General features: G+C 45.5%; 1 pseudogene; it reads left to right on the top strand.

Moving 5' to 3' along the window:
• The first annotated feature begins 14,660 nt into the window (after positions 1 to 14,660).
• LOC129401163 (U2 spliceosomal RNA) lies at positions 14,661 to 14,770 on the top strand (annotated as a pseudogene).
• The last annotated feature ends 4,298 nt before the right edge of the window (positions 14,771 to 19,068 follow it).

Genomic DNA, 19,068 nt, shown 5'->3' with positions numbered 1-19,068 from the left:
TTGATAAGACATGGTGTCCTATAATGATACTATTGTGTCATGTGTGAACCCCCCCTCCCAATGTGAGTAAGCCATGGAGAGTAAATATGTTTGTCACATAAACTCTTGCAAATTGACTCATTGAATTTTTACTATAATGAAGTTGAAGTTTCTTCTAATTGGCCTTCAGCTCATTTGCTTTTTTGAATGGGGCAGAGAAAGCTTTTGAGTGAGAGTTGGCACAATCAGAGCTATCTCTGGTTTGAACTTAGGTCATTGCCGCTTCACTGACACCCTCCTGTGGCCAAGGGCTCACATGTGTGCTTCATCATACCCATGCAGACTTCACCCTGAAGGGGAAGGAGATGGAATAGGCAAAGGACATGGTGTAAATGCACTTACAAAACTGGAGTGGGAAGCATGTTCATACTCTTAAATGTCACAGAGTCAGAGAGGGAAGCCTAGAACAAGAAAGATTTGGACCTGTGTAAAAGAAGTCTGAGAACCACTGAGACACATACCGGGTGCCAGTAAGGCCAGTGACAGGAGCGTAGGCCTGGAGCATGGTAGAAGCACCAGCGGGTTTGGTGACGTTCCAGGAATCTCTTACCCACAGTGCTCCTGTATCTACCATGAGAATTTCTATGACGTTGGACTCTGCGGTGACCTTTTCAAGGTTTGCACTTCAGTGTCTCTGTTGACTTACTCTCAGAGCTCTGAAAATTCTGAGCTGGATGGAATCAAGCTTCTGAGGAAAAGCGGTGCAAAGGTTTGGTGGAGTCTGTCCTCAATCCACCACAGACAGCTGTGGCTCTCCTGAAGGGGGCAGCGTACACAACCACTAGGAGAACCGCGCTGGACAAAACTGTGCTGGAGCATGGGAATCTGTCTGCCAGCGAGGGAAAGGAACTAGAGTGTGTGTGTGTGTGTGTGTGTGTGTGTGTGTGTGTGTGTGTGTGTGTGTGTGTGTGTGTGTGTGTGTGTGTGTGTGTGTGTGTGTGTGTGTGTGTTGGGCGGGGGGTGGATGGTGGTTTGAGGATCAAATTGGCTCTTTGAAGTGACTTCAGAGGAGCAGCCCCGAGTTAGTGCCATACTTGGCTCAGAGCAGGGGGCTGCCCCGGGGTGGAACTGAACACTGAGCTGCCATCTCTGTCAGTGTCACTGGCAACTTCAATACCTACTGAAAATGCTTCTGTCACTGGGCTGTCTCAGCCACAGACAAGAGAAGGAAGTGAGGGAAGTGGCAGCCAGCAGGCACTGCCCGGCCTTTCCCAACCTGCTCCTCTAGGTCTCCCATTTTCCAGGAGCTTTTGGACGTCCCTGCCAGCTTAGGAGTGAGTGGTTGTACGGACCTATTCTCTGGTCTATTGATGAGACCATAGGCATCATGACATTTTAACAAGCCACCCAGGTGATGTTGCCATGTACAAAATCCTAGAAGCACTACTGTAGATAGCAGCACTTTAACACTGTCGTGCCGTTGTTCATCGATTTGCTCGAGTGGGCACCAGTAATGTCTCCATTGTGAGACTTTTTGTTACTGTTTTTGGCATATCGAATACGTCACAGGTAGCTTGCCAGGCTCTGCCGTGTGGGCTGGATACTATTGGTAGCTTGCCGGGCTCTCCGAGAGGGACAGAGGAATCGAACCTGGGTCGGCTACGTGCAAGGCAAAAGCCCTACCTGCTGTGCTATCGCTCCAGTCCACTGTAGATAGTACTTTCACGATTTCATCAATCACCAAGTATTGACGGTAAATATTAGGGGTGGGATGGGTTCATTGTTGTGTTGAAAAGGTTTGACAATGATGCTTTTCTCAAGGAGAGGGTGTCCTTCTGAGTTCAAAATTTATTCCCAACACCGCTTATTAGGCCTCATAGTCTAACAGACCTAAAGTTGGCGAGTTATGAAGGAATGGTTAGTGTTATTGCAGCACTACCTGGGGTCTACCTAAATGTATCAGGCAAATCTTTCCTTCTGCCTAGAGTCCAGTCCCACTGAACTGTGTTCAGAGGCACCTGTGCTGTGAGCATCATCCTCTGTGTCTCTTCCTACTCCTCACCCTCTCACACCCAAATGAAGTCTTTCCCGAATAGGGTAAGTGAGCCCTTTCTTGGATTCCTAAAGAACATGAGAATGGGAATGCCTTGCAGGATGCATGGAAAAACATTTTATGCCTCTTACTGCCTAAACTGGAAGCCTGTACTTTATCATTTCTTTATCTTCAGAGCTTGCTATTTTGGTAAATAGGAAGGAAGGAAGGAAGGAAGGAAGGAAGGAAGGAAGGAAGGAAGGAAGGAAGGAAGGAAGGAAGGAAGGAAGGAAGGAAGAGAGGAAGGAAGAGAAGGAGGGAGGGAGGGAGGGAGGGAGGGAGGGAGGGAGGGAGGGAGGGAGGGAGGGAGGAAAAGGGAATGGAGGAAAAGGGAAGGGAAGAAGGGAAGAAGGGAAGGAAGGATGGACCTAGAAGGTTGGATGGTAAGTCCTTAGCATTGTGGGTTAGTAGTTGATCTTTCTTCTCTGTAACACATTAGCTTTATTCTTCAGACACTCAAGTAGGATGATGTAGACTATGAGGTGGAAGGAAATTTTGTTCTTTTTAAATTTTGAAAATATTTTTTATTTAAAGTAAGATGCATTTATCACTATCACTATCACTATCATCCCGTTGTTCATCGATTGCTCGACCGGGCACCAATAATATCTTCATTCGTTCCTGTCGGGTGTCAGTGCAGCCCAACGGCGTCTGGTCGCTCCAGGAACACAAAGAGCACATTATTGTTGTTATTGTTACTGTTTTGGGCATATCAAATACGTCAAGGTAGCTTGCCAGGCTCTGCCACGAGGGCAAGATATCCTTGATAGCTTGCCAGGCTCTCCAAGATGGACAGAGGCTTTTAGGGCGGCCTCTAATCGTCCTTACGGGTGTTCCCAGTCTACTGAAAGCAAACTTTTGGTCGGCTGGCATGTTGTAATGATCGCATGCTAACAAACATGCGCTGCCTGCATCTCTGGGCAGCACCTGGGACATCTGAAGCCTCAGGTTAATCTCCTTGGGATTGATGGAATGCGCCCGGAGGTTGTTGAGCAGCTGGCAGAGCAGGACCCCTTCATGAAGGGTCTGTGTGAGGTCAAACCCCCATGCTGAGATCCAGGTCACCCAGTGGCCAGCGGGCAGCACCCTGTAGTGGATGAGCTGCCGAGGCTCCATGCCCAATGGCACTGCGACTCGGCCTGGCCTCGGTCCCTCTGATGACACTCCATCCGAATCTTACAAAACAGCCAGTAATGTCCAGCAGGGGTCACATGCAGAGTTCGCTGCCTGGTGTGTTGAGCCTCGCTCTAAGGCGAGATGGGGAGCTGGGTTCGGGAGAGCACAAGGGGTTCGGATGCATTTGTAAATAACATTAATTAAATGTAAAATGAGTTTGACAAGTTTATTTTATATATTCATGCATTTCTCACATGTACCCAAAGTAATTATAATTACCAAGTCCTTCTAATTTTTTTTAATCTTTAAATGAATCACAGTGAGATACACAGTTACAAGGTTGTTCATGATTGGGTTTCAGTTATATAACGTTCTGGAAGGAGATTTTCAAAGCATGACCCTTGAAATGATTTGGGAACGGTTTTTTTAATTTTTTTTTTTTGGTTTTTCCCCAGTTCTCTCTTTGATTTGGGAATGTTAATCCTAGTTCTTTAACCCCTTCTACTGAACAGGCACTGTGTTAGATGCATGAGGACTGTAGAACCCGCTACCTATAATAAGTGAAGAAGACTGAACTTCTTTGGGCAGAACTAATCTAACAGAGGAAAAAACCTAAACTCCTCATTTTTATGTCTTTAGGCCACTTGGATTGCTGTTTTCCCAAGGGTGTGGGACTCCAGAGAGACAACACAGCGGGTGAGTAGCGTCAAGGAGAACAGTGGCTCAGAAAAGAGCAGCAGGGCTTGGGTGGTAAAAGACAAAATATCCTCTCCCTAAGTCCAGGCTGAAAGGGGTTTCCACATGAGAAACAAAGAATTTCAAAACTCCATACTGATAGTTTATTGCATTCAGTTGTCTGAGGACCATGGGATAAACAGATTTCATTGTGCTCCACCAGCCTTTGTGTTTTCCTTGCAAGCATGAGGGCTATAGAACCTGCTAGCTGTAACTGAACCTGGTATTCCAAAGGGAGGTTGAGATTCTGGAGCACAGTAGGAAAATGACAACAGCAACATTCCTTTTGTAGGATTGCTTCAAGTGCACAGTTATAGCTGTGAACCCCGTGTGCCATCTGCCATCCCTACTGCTGTGGCCTCTGGGAGCGAAGATGATCTCAGGCCAGAGGGGAGAGCATGGTTTTGCAGGGAGCAGGCCCCACAGGGGCTGTCCTGGGCTGGCCTCCACCCCTAGCCACCTGGCTGAGTGGGAGAGAGCGTGGGCTTTGCTAGAGCGTGAGACTGAGCTTAATTTTGACCTTTGCTAACTCTTTTTTTGGGCAGATAATTGAAGATCTCTCTCTCTCTCTCTCTCTCTCTCTCTCTCTCTCTCTTTTAGTTTGAGGTCTTTTTTCTTTTTTGCTTGATCTTCTGCCACATGGGGATATAAATTTTAACATATATCTCTTAAATATTCACTGCAGTTATATTACTATTGTTATTTTGAGACAAAATCATGAAGTTCTATAGCTTAGAAGGGTTCAGGGTTCCCATGAAATAGTGATGTCAGAAGAAATGTGGGGACAAAAGAACCAGAAACATTGGGTCCATTCTGTAAGAAATCCTTTAGAAGGGCTTTGTCTCAGGACCGCTGACTGAGGCTCTGCCATGCTTTCACATCTGCTGTCCCTTGGGGTCACCTTACAGCCATGGACTCCTGCTCCTCTGTCCCCTCCTGGAGCTTGTCTTCACCTTCCCAGAACTGCTACACCTAGGTCGGCAAGGGGGCAGGGGTTGTCATCATTAAAATCCCTACAATTACTTTGGGGGCCAAATATGTTTTGTTTTTTTATTTTTTTTTTTTTTGAGCCTCACTTGACTGTACTCAGGGCTTACACCTAGCTCTTGTGCTCAGGGATCACTCCTGCTAGTACTTTGGGAAATCCTATGAGGTGCTCAAACAGGGGCTTGGCCACTTTAATTTATTTTGTTCTGATTTGTTTTGCAGCTACGCCTAGCGATACCCAGAAGTTACTCCTGACTCTGTGCTCAGGAATTATTCCTGGAAGTTCTCAGGGGACCATATGTGGTGTTTTACTACCACTCCAGCCTTCTTGACCACTTTCAAGGTAAACACCTTAACCCATGTACGATCTCTCTGATGCCCATTATTTTTGGGGGTGGAGCACACTCAGTAGTGCTCAGGACTTACTCCTGGCTCTGTGCTCAGAAGTCATTCCTGGTGGTGCTCAAGGGACCATATATGATACTGGGATTGAACCAGGTCCAGTGTCACAAGACAAATGCCCACTGAACTATTGCTCCCTATTGCATTCTCAAACCACTGCTTACTGCTTCCTAAATGTAGGGCAAATGCCACAACCCACATTCCTTCCAGAAATTGTCAGCCGAGAGCCAGGGCCTGAGCAAAGAGAGTTCTAGATGAACCTCTCAGTACAGTGCTGGAGTGGGGAGGTGGAAAGTGGATGCAGGAGAAGAGGAGGTGTGGAATGTGGAGGCATCTGTGCGAAGATGAGAGGAGGATGGGATTGTGGCTGGGATGATAAGACAGAGTTATGTTCCCAGGAGCACAGAGGTGCCTTTGAAATATGGTTTCCCCCATGGACATCTTAGCCCAGCCTTTGTTGTGCCTTCAGAGGCGATATTTATGCATTTGGTCTGCTGCAAACTTGCTTCCTCTGTTGGTGGTACTCAAATGTCACTCAAGTAGGGTTTAAGAGGAAAGCAGTAATTATTCACTGTGCACTCAGATGTGAGGATCAGAATGAAAGCTTCCACACGTGCTTTCTGATCCTGCTTCAGGAAAGAGTTATTACTCCCTGATTTCTAGCTGGAGCAAAGTGCTTGGAATAAATAAAGGAAGAATGTTCATACTGTCAAAATGCACCCATATTTAGGAATTTTTTGAGTCCACACTCTGGCCTTTACACTATGGTGATTTTATTTTATAATTTTTAACTTTTTTTTTAATTGAATCACCATGTGGAAAGTTACAATGCTTTCAGGCTTAAGTCTCAGTCATACATTGATCAAACACCCATCCCTTCACCAGTGCACATGTTCTACCACCAAGAACCCCAGTATACCTCCCATCCCACCCCCACCCCCCGCCTGTGTGGCTGATGATTTTCACTTTACTTTCTCTTTACTTTGATTAAATTCAATATTTCAACAGAAAACTCACTATTATTATTTGGAATTTTTCCCTAAAAATCAGACCTGCTGAAAAGGCAACATTTGATAATTTGTTTTCCATTGCTGAGAATGAAAAGCAAATGAGGTTGCACGGCCACAGTAGTGTCTGCATGGTTTTGGATTTCTGTATTTTAGTATTTTAGTAATTAAGTCCAGAGAAATTTCTGCCAGAAATTGCATCAGTGCAAGATCGTACCACTGTTTAGTGGCTCCCGGGATCATGGGCATTCAGCAACAGAGGGGTCACACATATGCAGCCACTCAGGTCACATCTCGGCACCAGTAACGCCCCCCCAATCCCGAGATCTCCCACGTATCCCATCAGTGCAAGTTCATACCTCTCTTTAGTGGGCCTTATAAGATGGCAGTCGCCACGCCACCACCAGGGAAAGGAAAAGCTGAGAGAGAAAATCCTTTCCCCTCCTGGGACAGCATGGGGCCATAGCTTAGTTCACAGTCTAGAGGCATTCCTACAAAAAGCTGCTGGTGCCAACAGTAGATAGATGGCCTCCAGGATCATGGGCGTTCAGCAACGAAGGGGCTGTACATGTGCGGCCGCTCGGGTCACTGGTGATTTTATTTTTTATTATTCAGTCATAACTGGGTTGGAAGCTAAAGGAAATTGAAATGTTCGACCTTAAACGCAATTTCTCACATGCCCAAGTTCTCTTCCTTCCCCTCCTTAACTCGGCATTTTATCTGCCAAAGCTTAGAGCTTTGTTTTCTCTTTTAAGTTTGTAATTGATTGAGCTCCTGTGATTTCCAATACTGCTAATAGTTTCTCATGCATATAACCCCAAATCACACCCATCACCAGTGTTTGCCCACCTCCCTCCCCTACAGACCCCAACAACCCCTCCCTGTCAATTCCCCCAGCCCCACCAGCTCATTGTGTGGATCAGTTTCCTCTTTTGTTGCCTTTGGCTCTTTGTTGCTTATTTGCTATGTATCTTTAAGTTCCACCTATGTGAGAAATCACTCTGTATTGATCCCTTTCATTCTGATTTACTTCTTTGCAGATTGCATGGTTTTGTTCTTCCTGGGAGCTGCAGTATTCCATTGTGCATACATACCACAATTTCTTGATCCTTCATCATAGTTGGACTTTTGGGTTGTTTGCTTATCTTGGCTATTGTACTAAGTGCAATAGTGAACATAGGTATGCACATGTCCTTTCAAAATAATGTTCTTGGGGTTTGGGGATCATGCCAGAAGTGGTATCACTGGGCCATGTGGGAGCTCTATTCCTAATATTTTTGGAAAATCTCCATGCTCCTTTTCATAGAGGCTGAACTAAGTGACATTTCCACCAGGAGTGGTTGAGGGTTTCTTTCTCATCACAACCCTGAAAACACTGTCTGCTTCCAGACTCTGATATATTCCATTCTCACTGGTGTGAGATGACATCTCAGTATTGTTTGACTTGCAATTCCCTAATCATGAGTGGCAATGAGCACTTTTTCATATGCCTGTTGGCCATCTGTCTATCATCTTTGAGAAATTGTCTGTCCATTTCCTGACCCTATTTGTGGATGGCATTGTTGGACATTTTTGCTATTGAGTTTGTGAGTGCAAAAGCCTAAAGCTTCACTGTTACTTTCTCAAGACGTGTTCTGCTGCTCTGACTACAGTAACTTGAGGGACCCCAGATGAGACCAGTCTAAGAGTCATACAACTGAGCCCTCATCAGCCTGCAGAGCCCTGCTAGATAATATAAGGGTGAACATTGTAAACCACCAAGTTATTGGGTACTTTGGTATATACTAATAGATAACCAGAATGGAAGCCATGAAATTATTATTGAGTAAATGGAATTCTTAGCATAAAGGTGTAACTTTTTTTTTTATTTTTCAACTGCCCTGTATTTTATTCACATCTAGAGTAATTCTTTTTTTTTCATTCCTTAATAAGTGAATCACCACAAGGGTACAGATACAGATTCACACATGTTAGAACTTGTTTTTCCCTCATACAATGTTCACAAACACATCCCTCCACCAGTGCCCGTTCTCCATCACCAATAAACTCAGTATCCCTCCCGTGCATCCTATCTCCCCCCCACCCCACCCTGCCTCTGTGGCAAGGTACTCCCTTTTGATCTCTCTCCAATTGGGTGTTGTGGTTTGCAATAGGGGTATTGAGTGGCCATTGTGTTCAGTCTCTAGTCTACTTTCAGCGCACATCTCCCTTCCCGGGCGGGATCTCCAACCACATTTTACTTGGTGTTCCCTTCTCTATCTGAGCAGCCTTTTTCTCCAGCATGTGAGACCAGCTTCCAAGTCATCGAGCCAACCTACTGGTACTTATTTCTACTATTCTTGGACATTAGTCTCCTATTCTGTTATTTTATATTTCACAGATGAGTGCAATCTTTAAAGGTGTAACTCTTTTATATTTTGAAAGGTAATTATGTCCTTTGAAGAGGAAATCCTGTTCCTCTAATATTATTGTAAATAGTTGCTCAAAATTCCTGTATTCATTAAAAGTACTCATTGTAGCAATTTTTTTTAATTTTTAATTTTTTGTAATGGATCCCTATGAGGTGCAGTTACAGACTGACAAACTTTCATTGTTAATTTTCAGTAATACAATGCTCAGCACCCATCCTTCCACCAGTGCCCATTCTCCACCACCAATGATCCCAGTGTGCCTCTCCCCACCCCCACCTCATCCCCCCCACCCTGCCTCGCTTCTGTGTCAGGACATACCCTTTGGTAGCATTCTTTTGAAAGCATACATATGTGTATCACTGTATCACTGTCATCCCCTTGCTCATCAATTTGCTTGAGCAGGCACCAGTAACGTCTCCATTGTGAGACTTGTTACTGTTTTTGGCATATCGAATATGCCACAGGTAGCTTGCAAGACTCTGCCTGTGGGTGAGATACTCTTGGTAGCTTGCCAGGCTCTCCAAGAGGGGTGGAGGAATCGAACCCAGATCAGCTGAGTGCAAGGCAAATGCCCTACCTGCTGTGCTATCGCTCCAGCCCACATATATATATAGGAAAACAAAATTAATTAAAGGTTTGATAAAATGGTGAGACATCAATACATGGAAGTGTAATCTACTATACAAAATACTATAGGTTCCCTCTTATTCAACTCAGCTGGAGCCTTCAATAAAAACATATGGGAATATTTTTTTGTAATTAAAGGATGGACAGTGACATCGCTAGTCTCAGCATGAAGCTCGGGCCTTTTTTGAGTCTAGCTCTGCTGCCTGGGCCTATCTGTTGCCCACCGAGAGTGATGGGGACAGAGAGCAGTGGAAGGTATCTGGGAGGCTACAGGACGGCAGAATCATTTTGGTCCCCTGCAGAGCTTTAGAGTCATCTTCCTTCTTCTCAACAGCCCTTATTTTTAGTGATCCAGTCTTATGAATTTTAGGTTTTACTGGTCTTTCTGCACTCATATGCCTGTGACTTGTCTATTTCATATATTGCATGATTATAAGGTATGACTTAAAAAAAAGAAAAAATTTGGAGGACAAACACAACTGCCTATCGGTCATAGACTTCTCCAGGTTGTGGGCAGAAGTATGCAGGTAGAGTCTGCCAGAAGTGACCCCTAAACACTGTTTGGGTGTAGCCTCCAAACCAAACCAACAAACCAGCCCACATAGAGCAGCTGCAGCAACAACGAAAACCCCAATGGATTAGCTTGCAATAGAACAGGAAATTTCATTCTGAGAGGTGTAGTTGGCATTCCCAAAGGGACAGACTTCTATGTTTCAAAATTCATCTATTTCTTGTTGGGGATCAATTATTAAATTTAAACTAAATTATATTAAGCTAAGCTAAATAATAATTTGCTATCCCACTCTCTCATTTTATTGAAGAAACTGATGTGTGAAGATAATGAGGAATCATCTTCAAGTTGTGCAGCCTGGACCTGCCATGTTTTTATTTTAATTCCTGACCTAACATTACAAAGAGAAATTAGTGAAGTGGCATGGAATTTATTTTAATCCCCTGAGGTTTCAGAGCTGACAAAACTAGGAGGCCAGAGAAAGAGGATCAGTGATTAGCAGGAGTAGGAGTGCAGGGCAGGGAAGGATAAATGGGCAGACAGGATTTGAGATCAGTAAACTTAGTATGTGTAGTGGACAGTGGTAGACATATGGCATTATACATTTGTCAGAACCCATTGATTTGGGGAGACTGTGAGTGTAGCAGAGGTTATATAGAAAACCTGTCCTTTCTGACCAATTTTGCTGTGAGTTTAATAGTGCTCCCCCCAAATTAAATTTCTTTTTTCAAAAAGCAGCAGTGGGGAGTCCAGGTACAATGAATTGATTTCATCTGTTTTAGTGTTGACCTTTTTGTTTATATGTATGAATTATGTATGGGGTTTCCATCAAAATGATGAGCCAAGCAAAGGGGATATATTTCAGGAGAGAGATGGGTTTTAGAAGGTAGAAAGCCCTACTCTCTACAGTAACATAGGCTTGAATTCAGCCAACTGCCTACTGCCCACAGTGAAGAGCTGGAGAGAGCTGCCATGTCTGATTCTGGAGAGTTCTACAGTGAACTGCTGACAACTGGCCTCTGTGCTTGGGTTCTTACTGGGTGGGTGACCTAGAGAACCTCAGAGGCTCTTATTTTTTTTATGTGTAAAGCTCAACTGAAACACTATAAGGGGACAGTGGCTAAACCCTTTTCCCTCCTGCCAAGGCCCTTTAGCAAACCCTCTTCTTGCCACAGGAAAGCTCGTCTCCAGCCACAGATGGTTTGAACCACAGGCGTGACAGTGGATGGAATCAAGGAGCGAGAAGGGGGTTAAAAGCATGAGTGAGGAGATGGCAGCGGGTAGAGGGACCGAACCACTCCCCGGGCAAGGCGGAGAGTTGAGAAGTTGGGCGTGCTTCCGGATCTTAAGCCACAGGACAGGATGACCCGGTCTCTCTTTGCCAGATCCCAGATGAAGGAGTAAGGGAAGAAGGTCAGTGCCAACTCCCAGATTGCTTATATTGGTTTCCTCTGAATTGTGACCATAACTGTATCCCAAAGCACACTGACCCCAGCCACATCAGCGACTACCTCTGGGAGCTTGGAAATGCAGATTCTCGGGCTTGGTCTCAGCCTCTCAAACCAGAGCGTGCAGCTGTGAAAGCAAGGTCATGTCCGCACCAGGGAGTGGGAGCAGAGTGGAGCTCTGGGCTGGGCAGCAACATCAAGCAGGGCGGCATCCGAGGACCAGGTGGCATTTACCACCTGTGTCCTTTTGCCTCTGTGGATATCACACAAAGACCTTATTGAGTAGAAATAGTCTGTGTCACTCAGAGCCTGGTTTGGGGGGCAAAGTTCAAGCAATCTTTTTTTTTTCTTTTTGGGCCACACCAGCAGTGCTCAGGGCATGCAACCTATTTTCGCCAGCAGCCTGGCTGATGCAAAGAACTGCTCTTTGTAGGAAATTCAGTACAAACTCTTACCAAGGTCTCTCACCTTCCCTCACAGGAAAAATTTTCAGGAGATGAAGAATGAAGTAAAGCATTTAAAGATTTTGAACAAGGAAAGAGAAAAACCTTCAAGAGTGAATGTGGGCTTCTCCAAAAGGGAGGGAGTTGACATCCCACATCTCAGAGGAGGATGCCACCCACCCCCAGAATGAGGAAGCAACCCCTGGCCTTTGCAGAGTTGGTTATACAGTTTTTCTCCCAACTTTCCTAACAATGCGAGGTTTTCTATGTAGATAAAAGTCTGTTGCCATGGCGTTGTCAAGGGCAAGAGCTTGGAACTTTTGGTTTCCACCTTCATGTCCTTTTCATGATCCTTTTTTCCTTCTGGAACTTCTCTCAGATGGGGTGGGGGTGGGGTGCCCAGCCTTCTCTGAGATTGTGCTGGAGTCTGATCAGGCCTCACTTTCCGTGCCTGCAAAGTAGGTCTGGCCATGATGCTGTTTGCTACTTTGGGAATAGTGACAAAGTACCTTCTTTAAATCCCATGTTGGTTTTATTACATCCCCAAAACTCATTGAAGGGGGCCCTCCTATCTACCTGCCTGCATCACCTTCATCAATTCGGTTGCTCTAGTCTTTTTTTAAACGTCCACCTACTTAGAGGCATGATTGATGGTATCTTGCATGTGTGAGGCTCTGGGTTTGCTTCCTGGCACCATGAATTAATTAAATACTAACCTGTTTCTGTATCTGCAACAGGCTAACCTCCCACCTTAAGGAAGCCTACTGAGATGTGCTGCTTTTTCAAGGTCGAATCCTGCCCCCATTTTGGGGCTTCACCCTTGGAGGTGCTGCCAGTGGGGGTCTCTGCCTCCAGGGCATGCCTCCAGGGTCCCATCCATGTCAGTTATGCTCTGCAAGGCCCCCTGGATTTCCTCCCAGCCCTGCCATTCCTGCTGTTGGTTCTGTGTGTGGGCCCCATTGGCCATGCAAGATGTCAAGCTAGGGTTCTCGTTGCCTCTGGGATGAGTGGTGAGATGAGAGAAGGGGAGTTAAAAAGAGTGCCGGGATGGAGGGAAGCAGTGTGCTTAGCTTTGACCCGTAGCTCCAATTACCTTGAGCATGGTGCCTGGTTTCACCGAATTTTCACTTTCTCATTCACACTTGGGCTGAATGCCTCACTTTTGCAGGTTTGTTGGGAAAATTAAAGCCTCCTGGGGCTTAGCACATGGTAGGCAATGCCACAGCCTTTCTTGTCTTTTACTACAATCCACCATAAAGGGGCATAAGGAAGAGAAAGTGTGTGCTTCGGTAAGCCTCGAGATGGGGCAGGTTCCTTATGAGATGGCATTTCCATTGGAGGAAAAGGTGTTGAAGTGGGTCTGAGGCTCCCAGCACCTTTGAGGTCCAGAGATTCTCTTTGTGTGCCCTGAAGCCTCACTTCCTTTCTCTTTCACTGCGTGATCATGCTCTTAGCTCCAAAGGCTGCTAGGAATGGTGGTGGGGAAGTAAAGGAGCAGGTGGGCAGTGGCTGGAAATTCTCTCGAGAACTGCTACAGTGCATCACTTGGCCACCGAACTTCTGTCAAGAGGAAGGCTCACCTTGATTGGGTGAGATAACTGCCATTCCATGATTTCCGTTTTATTTGTCCTCAGTACGTTTGTTTGTCCTCAGAACAGCAAAGCTATGCCGTCCTCACAGGGCTCCACACAGAGCAGTACCAGGGGTGTTCTTGGGCATGATTAGAATAAACCTGGGTGCTGACACAAAGACCTTTGCAGAGTGATTGTTCCCACTGGAAACACCAGGCAGGAGCTGCCTCAGCATTGACCAGGCAAGGGAAAAGCTGTGAACTGGCTTTCCAGACACTTTCAGATTCAGAGCTGCCAAAGGAAGGCGCATCATGTGGGACACCTCCACCGGGACTTCCTTTTCAAGTATCAGTCGGGTCAGGCTCCTTCTGTGCAAATAATTGAGAACATTTGTTCTGCTTTTCACTAGCATAATATCTCCTGGGCCTCTCTTCTCTGAAGCCTCCCAGAGGCAAGGAAGGCTCGGCAGGGGAGGGCAGCCTGCTTCTGAGAGGTAGTTCTTCACTTCTCCAGCTGCCCTCTAGTTGGCGCGCTTTCCCCACATTGGAGAAGCTGAAGATTTTTTTCAGTCAAAGATTAAAGAAAAACTGATACACAGTTCCCAGAGTAAGAGTATCTCCAGGGAGCTCTGAGTCCTCCCTGGAGCACACTCCTCTCTACAAGGCTGTGCATGTTCTCAAGGAAACATGCCCACGCAGAGTAGAGTCAAGAGTGAGCAGTGCAGACACGGGTTCCTTGCAGAGACACCACTGAGGTCTTGCTTCACATCTCTTCCAGAGAGAGCATCTGTGCCGTGTGGGGGTGGCCAAAGGGGTGGATTCTTTTTTCTTTTTTACTTTAGTTAATTAATTAATTAATTAATTTTGGGGGCCACACCTGGTGGTGCTCAGGTCTTACTCCTGGCTCTGCGTTCAAGGATCACTCCTGGCTAGACTTGGACGACCTTATGCAGTGCAGGGATTGAAGCTGGGTCAGCCACGTGTGTGGCTAGCACCATATCCCCTGTACTCTCTCTCCAGCCCTCTAAGAGGTTGTCTCTATCACCATTTTTCCTTCTGGGAGAAACTTTTATTTCTGGAACAAGTAAGGTCAAGGAGACAGAAGTATCGGCATTCTGTGCCACTGGCTCTTGCTGCTCTTCACTTTCCCCAGAAGGCTATTATTGATTTGGCATTTAATTTGCAGGCATGCAGGGAATGGGTGGAGATATTGGCTTCCCTGGGAGCAGCCTGGAGGCCTTCAGAATCCACTACTGCATCTAGGTGCAGAGGGGAGACAGAGGGGACATGGGTACCTCTTGTGACAGCGGATTCTTTCTGTGGACTTGACGCATCACTTCTGGGCCTTTTGGCTAAGATCAAGTGTAGTATCTGTGGACTGGAGGCTGGAGAAGCCTGTATGGCAGGGGAGCAAGAGCTGCTTCTCTCTCCCCCAACTCCTCCCTTCCACCAAATTCTCCTGTCCACAACCTCCCCGAAGCAGCTAAGCTTCAAGTCCATGGGGTTCACCTCCAGGAAGCTCTCCAGGAGGGCTCTGAGAGGATAAGATCTTCCATCCCTGGGACAGACAGGTGGTGGGCCACGCATGCTTGTGCCTATCCATGGTTCTCAGGATGTCCTTGAATCAGGCCAGGTCATTTTTTTTCTAGTCTGCATCCCTCCCTCCATGTGGCAAAGGTGGACATACTGTTAGTTCAAAGAGAACACCTTGAAATACTTATAAATAAGGACCCTACTGAGCATCGTGGCCCCAAGCTCCACAGTCACCCCATCTAGAATGGTCATGGGGCCTATGCTGAGAGCATGTTCTAGAACAAATCTGGCTTGGAAACTAGCCCTGGCCTGGACACAATAGGAAATTTCTCCTCTCATTTCCAAAATCCCAAACTGAAGGTCTTCTCTCGGCAGGATGGAGATGCATCAGGGAACACAGGCCTCCAACTCAAAGAATGGGCTGCAGAGTTAGACAACCAAGTCAGAAAGATTCCACCCTGAGGGCAGACACAGGGATAAGACAGGGATGGGGTGGGGAGAGGTGATTTAGTTTTTGTGCCAGTTTTTTTTTTTTCAACAGGGTGTTGCCCAGTCATTTCTCCTTTTCTCTTAGGGAGAAGACAAAATACCTTAGGCTGTAAGCCAAGGTGAACATTAAGGAAAGGCGGGGCGGGGGGGGGGGCACTGAGAGGGAAGGGTGGCCTCTACCCACTCCCACCACAAATGCTGCAGATAATGAGGGCACTTAGGGAGCTGTCTCAAAAGTTGAAGTCATGGTTAAAAGACAGATGCCTGGCTGGCTAAATATCTTGGGAGTGACCCCACCTAGACCCCATGGGCACTACTTGGAAGATACCCCACCAAAAAAAAAATAAAAATAGAAAGGAAAGAAAACTGAAGGCAACATCCCCCACTAGCTGGACTATGCTGTGTTGGAGAACGTGAGGGAAACTGAGTTTTTGATAACCAACCTGCTTCTTTTTAGTCTCCTATGATCCTAGTTTTGATAGTGAACATGATCGTACATAGGTTCTGTTTTATGTTCTGCGTTGAAAACTTTGCATTATATCAAACGTAATTTTCATCTTTGTTTCACATGTTTTGTTGGGCTTGGGGGATGGCTCAAATGGCTGGAAGTTAGGCCCTGCCTGCACACAGGATATCCAGGTTCCATTCCGGCACTGCACAGTTACCCGGGAACTATATGGGTGAGCACTGCTGGGCTCACCCCAAAGTGTTTTCTTTCCAAGAACAGGAGATTTATGTTAATAGCGGTAGCACCGCACACCTAATGGTTGTTCAGTGTGTAAATGAATTGTAAGATTCCAGAATGAAAATACGGTTGTGATTCCTCTCTATTCTTTAACACGAATTTCAGAGCACCTCAGCCCTTTGAACGGAAACTCCTTTCTGCTCTTCTCTAGACTTCCTTCCTATCCACTTCCTATTCTAATTGTCTCAAAAAACCGCTAGATTCTGCCTTACTCTCAGAGGACCCCAGTATCAAGCTATAAATGACCACCCAGTTCTCCACCATACAGTTCCCTCTGGATGCCACCAGGTGCCACTGTTGAAGAGTGTCTCTACGTACCCTGCTCTTCACCAATCCTGGTCATTTTTAGCTCCTCTGGCCCAGGAGTAGTTTGCATTTCCACCTCTCAGCTATTGTTTCCTAAGACAGGGTCCTTGGGACTCTGGGGACTTCAAGGCACCGACAGCATCAGCCATATCCTGAGTCTACTACCAAACCTTAGACTGTTCTCATCAACTTGGACTGTGTCTTAACTGTATTACAGGCTCTCATTTGTTTCCCTTCCACAAGAGTTGAGCTCCTTTTCTGTGCCTGGTGAACATTTCTAATTTCTCACTTGGGGAAACCATGGTTAGAGAGTTGAGCAATTCAGAGAACCCAAGAATCTTTGCAAGCAAATCAGTTGACTTCCTCCCCAGTCTTATATGTCAGCAAGCACTTAGGCTCTTGCTGATCCGTTCAGAAAAGAAAATGTTTAATAATTTCTTTCCTTGAAGGAAAATGTTGCCTCCTTGCCTACCATTATATTGACATGGCTTTTGTTTAGTTCTTTAACAAATTATTGACTTGCATTTGCATATTTTCCAGACCTGTCCAGAATTTTTTTCTAAATAAAAATCTCATTCTCCAGGCACTCTGAGATGTGGTTCAGTGGTAGAGTACTTGCCTTGCATGTGTGAGGGCCTGGATTCAATCCCTGGCACTGCAAAAAAAAAAAAAAAGAGAGAGAGAGAGAGAGAGAGAGGCGGGGGGAGGGGAATACATTAAAAGCATGACGGTAGCATGGTAAAAAATTTCTATTTGGCAAAATCAATATATAGATTTGATTCAATTCCAGCTAAAATGACAACAAAACTTTTTCAATGACATCAAATAAAAATTACTAAAGGTTTATATGGAATCATAAAAGTCGTAAATAGTGCTGGGGTGTGCCTCAGGCACTAACTCTGCATGTGTGTGGCCCTGGGTTTGTTCCCCTGCACTGCAAAATGAAAACAAAAGCAAAAATAAGCCTTAGATGACTAAAGAAATCCTAAGGTGGTGGGGTAGTGGGGTGACAAGGGTGGGGTTGAAATGATGCTACCTGACTTGCACATTCTTGCAAAGCAACAATAATTAAGACTATTTTGGTGCCAGGGTGATAGATCAGGGATCAGGAACACATGCTCTGTATAACTGTGGGATCTGAGAGGGCACATATTTTGTGTGGGACTACCTGGGTTCAATCACTAGCATCACCCTCACCCCACTGGCAATAAAGGTGACTGCTAATTGTTCCCCTCTTCTCCCAGTGCCACCCGGTCCTCTCTTAGGGAAACTCCTGTTTAATTGACTGAACTCTGATCTTCCTCAGTGAACATGTGCTTCATCCAGATCCTTTGTCCCTGGAAGCCAATCTAAAACAATCCCCATGCTCAAGTGAGCTACCCTGCTGAGCTTAAGTTTGGTCAAATTAAAGGACAGGGGGAGATCATTCCTCCTCTCACAACACCTGCAACTTACTATATTTTCCAAAGACCCACTTGTGTGTGGGTTTGGGTCACATCATTTAGTTTATAGTTAGAGTCTCATCCTTCACTTGGGGACCATCAATTGTTTTAAAAATTCATGACACCACTAGAGCTGTTCTAGGGTGACACTTGTAAAAGACTTAATGTGGTGAAATTTCTCACATGGGCTTCAAAAGGAAATGCTCAGGTCCAGTGGGTCCTTGTCCAGCTGGGTTAACAACACACACAGCTGCAGAGATCCCATCCAACAACAGATTGAATCTTGTAGTCCTGGATTCTTGTCTGTATTCAACACTTCTCGAGATATTTGTATCAAAGCTGCTTCCTGATGAATCAAGACGTTTCAGACCGCTAACAAAGTTTTGGTGGTGGAATTGATGGATGGGAGTCTGTTCCAAGAAAGTTCTGGAAAAGTACTGAGAAATGACTTGGTCTTAGTGCTATCTTTGGGATGTCTTTAGACTTTTAGACTCATCCACTTTGGTTGTTCTCTTCTATTTCACTCGATCAACTTCTCAATTTCCTCCCTTTTGAGACCCAAGATGCTTCTCATTCATTGTAGCACTTAATGGGTGCCGATGTTCTGGCAAATGCCCCGTGAAAAGATTTCTCAGTAGGGCACACTATCTACTTTTCTTTCTGGGGCTGTGATTTAAGTTCATCAGCCTTTCTTGTTGATGCTCAGATTGGTTTAGGTAGATTTTTTTTTAAGTCCTTCAATTGGCTCTTCTTTCAGATTTAATTTAATTCTTTGGTTAGTCCAGATGCTGAGTCCAAGGCAGCATCTGCCTCGTCAAAACTCTGCTGTAATGATACTGATTTTTCTTGCAGGTTTTTCTCCCTTATTCTTCCATTGGCTAGGAGCTGCCCAGGCTCTTCACGTTCTAGCAGAATATAGGGCTTTTTACCTCTTTCTGGAAATGTTCTTGTATTGTCTGTGGGTGGAGAGCCATCACTCAGACTGTTTTACTTGTTCCTGATAGCAGGTGAGCCGCAGTAGTTTCCCCTGCTTGGTGATCAGACATGCCTCTTCTTGCAATAAGGCAACCTTGCTTGGTAACTTGCATGTTGCATGGCTTTAGCATATGCCACAAGCTTCTCCTCTAATATGGATACTTCCTTCCTTAGTTTAGCATCTCTGTCTTCCATAGCCAACACTTTCCTTGAAGAAGAATCAACATATTATTTTTTTAATTGAATCACC

This window comes from Sorex araneus, chromosome 1, assembly GCF_027595985.1.
Source record: "Sorex araneus isolate mSorAra2 chromosome 1, mSorAra2.pri, whole genome shotgun sequence".
Lineage (NCBI taxonomy): Eukaryota > Metazoa > Chordata > Mammalia > Eulipotyphla > Soricidae > Sorex > Sorex araneus.
Note: the sequence above shows the minus strand (reverse complement) of the source record. Positions and strands in the feature narration are given on the sequence as shown.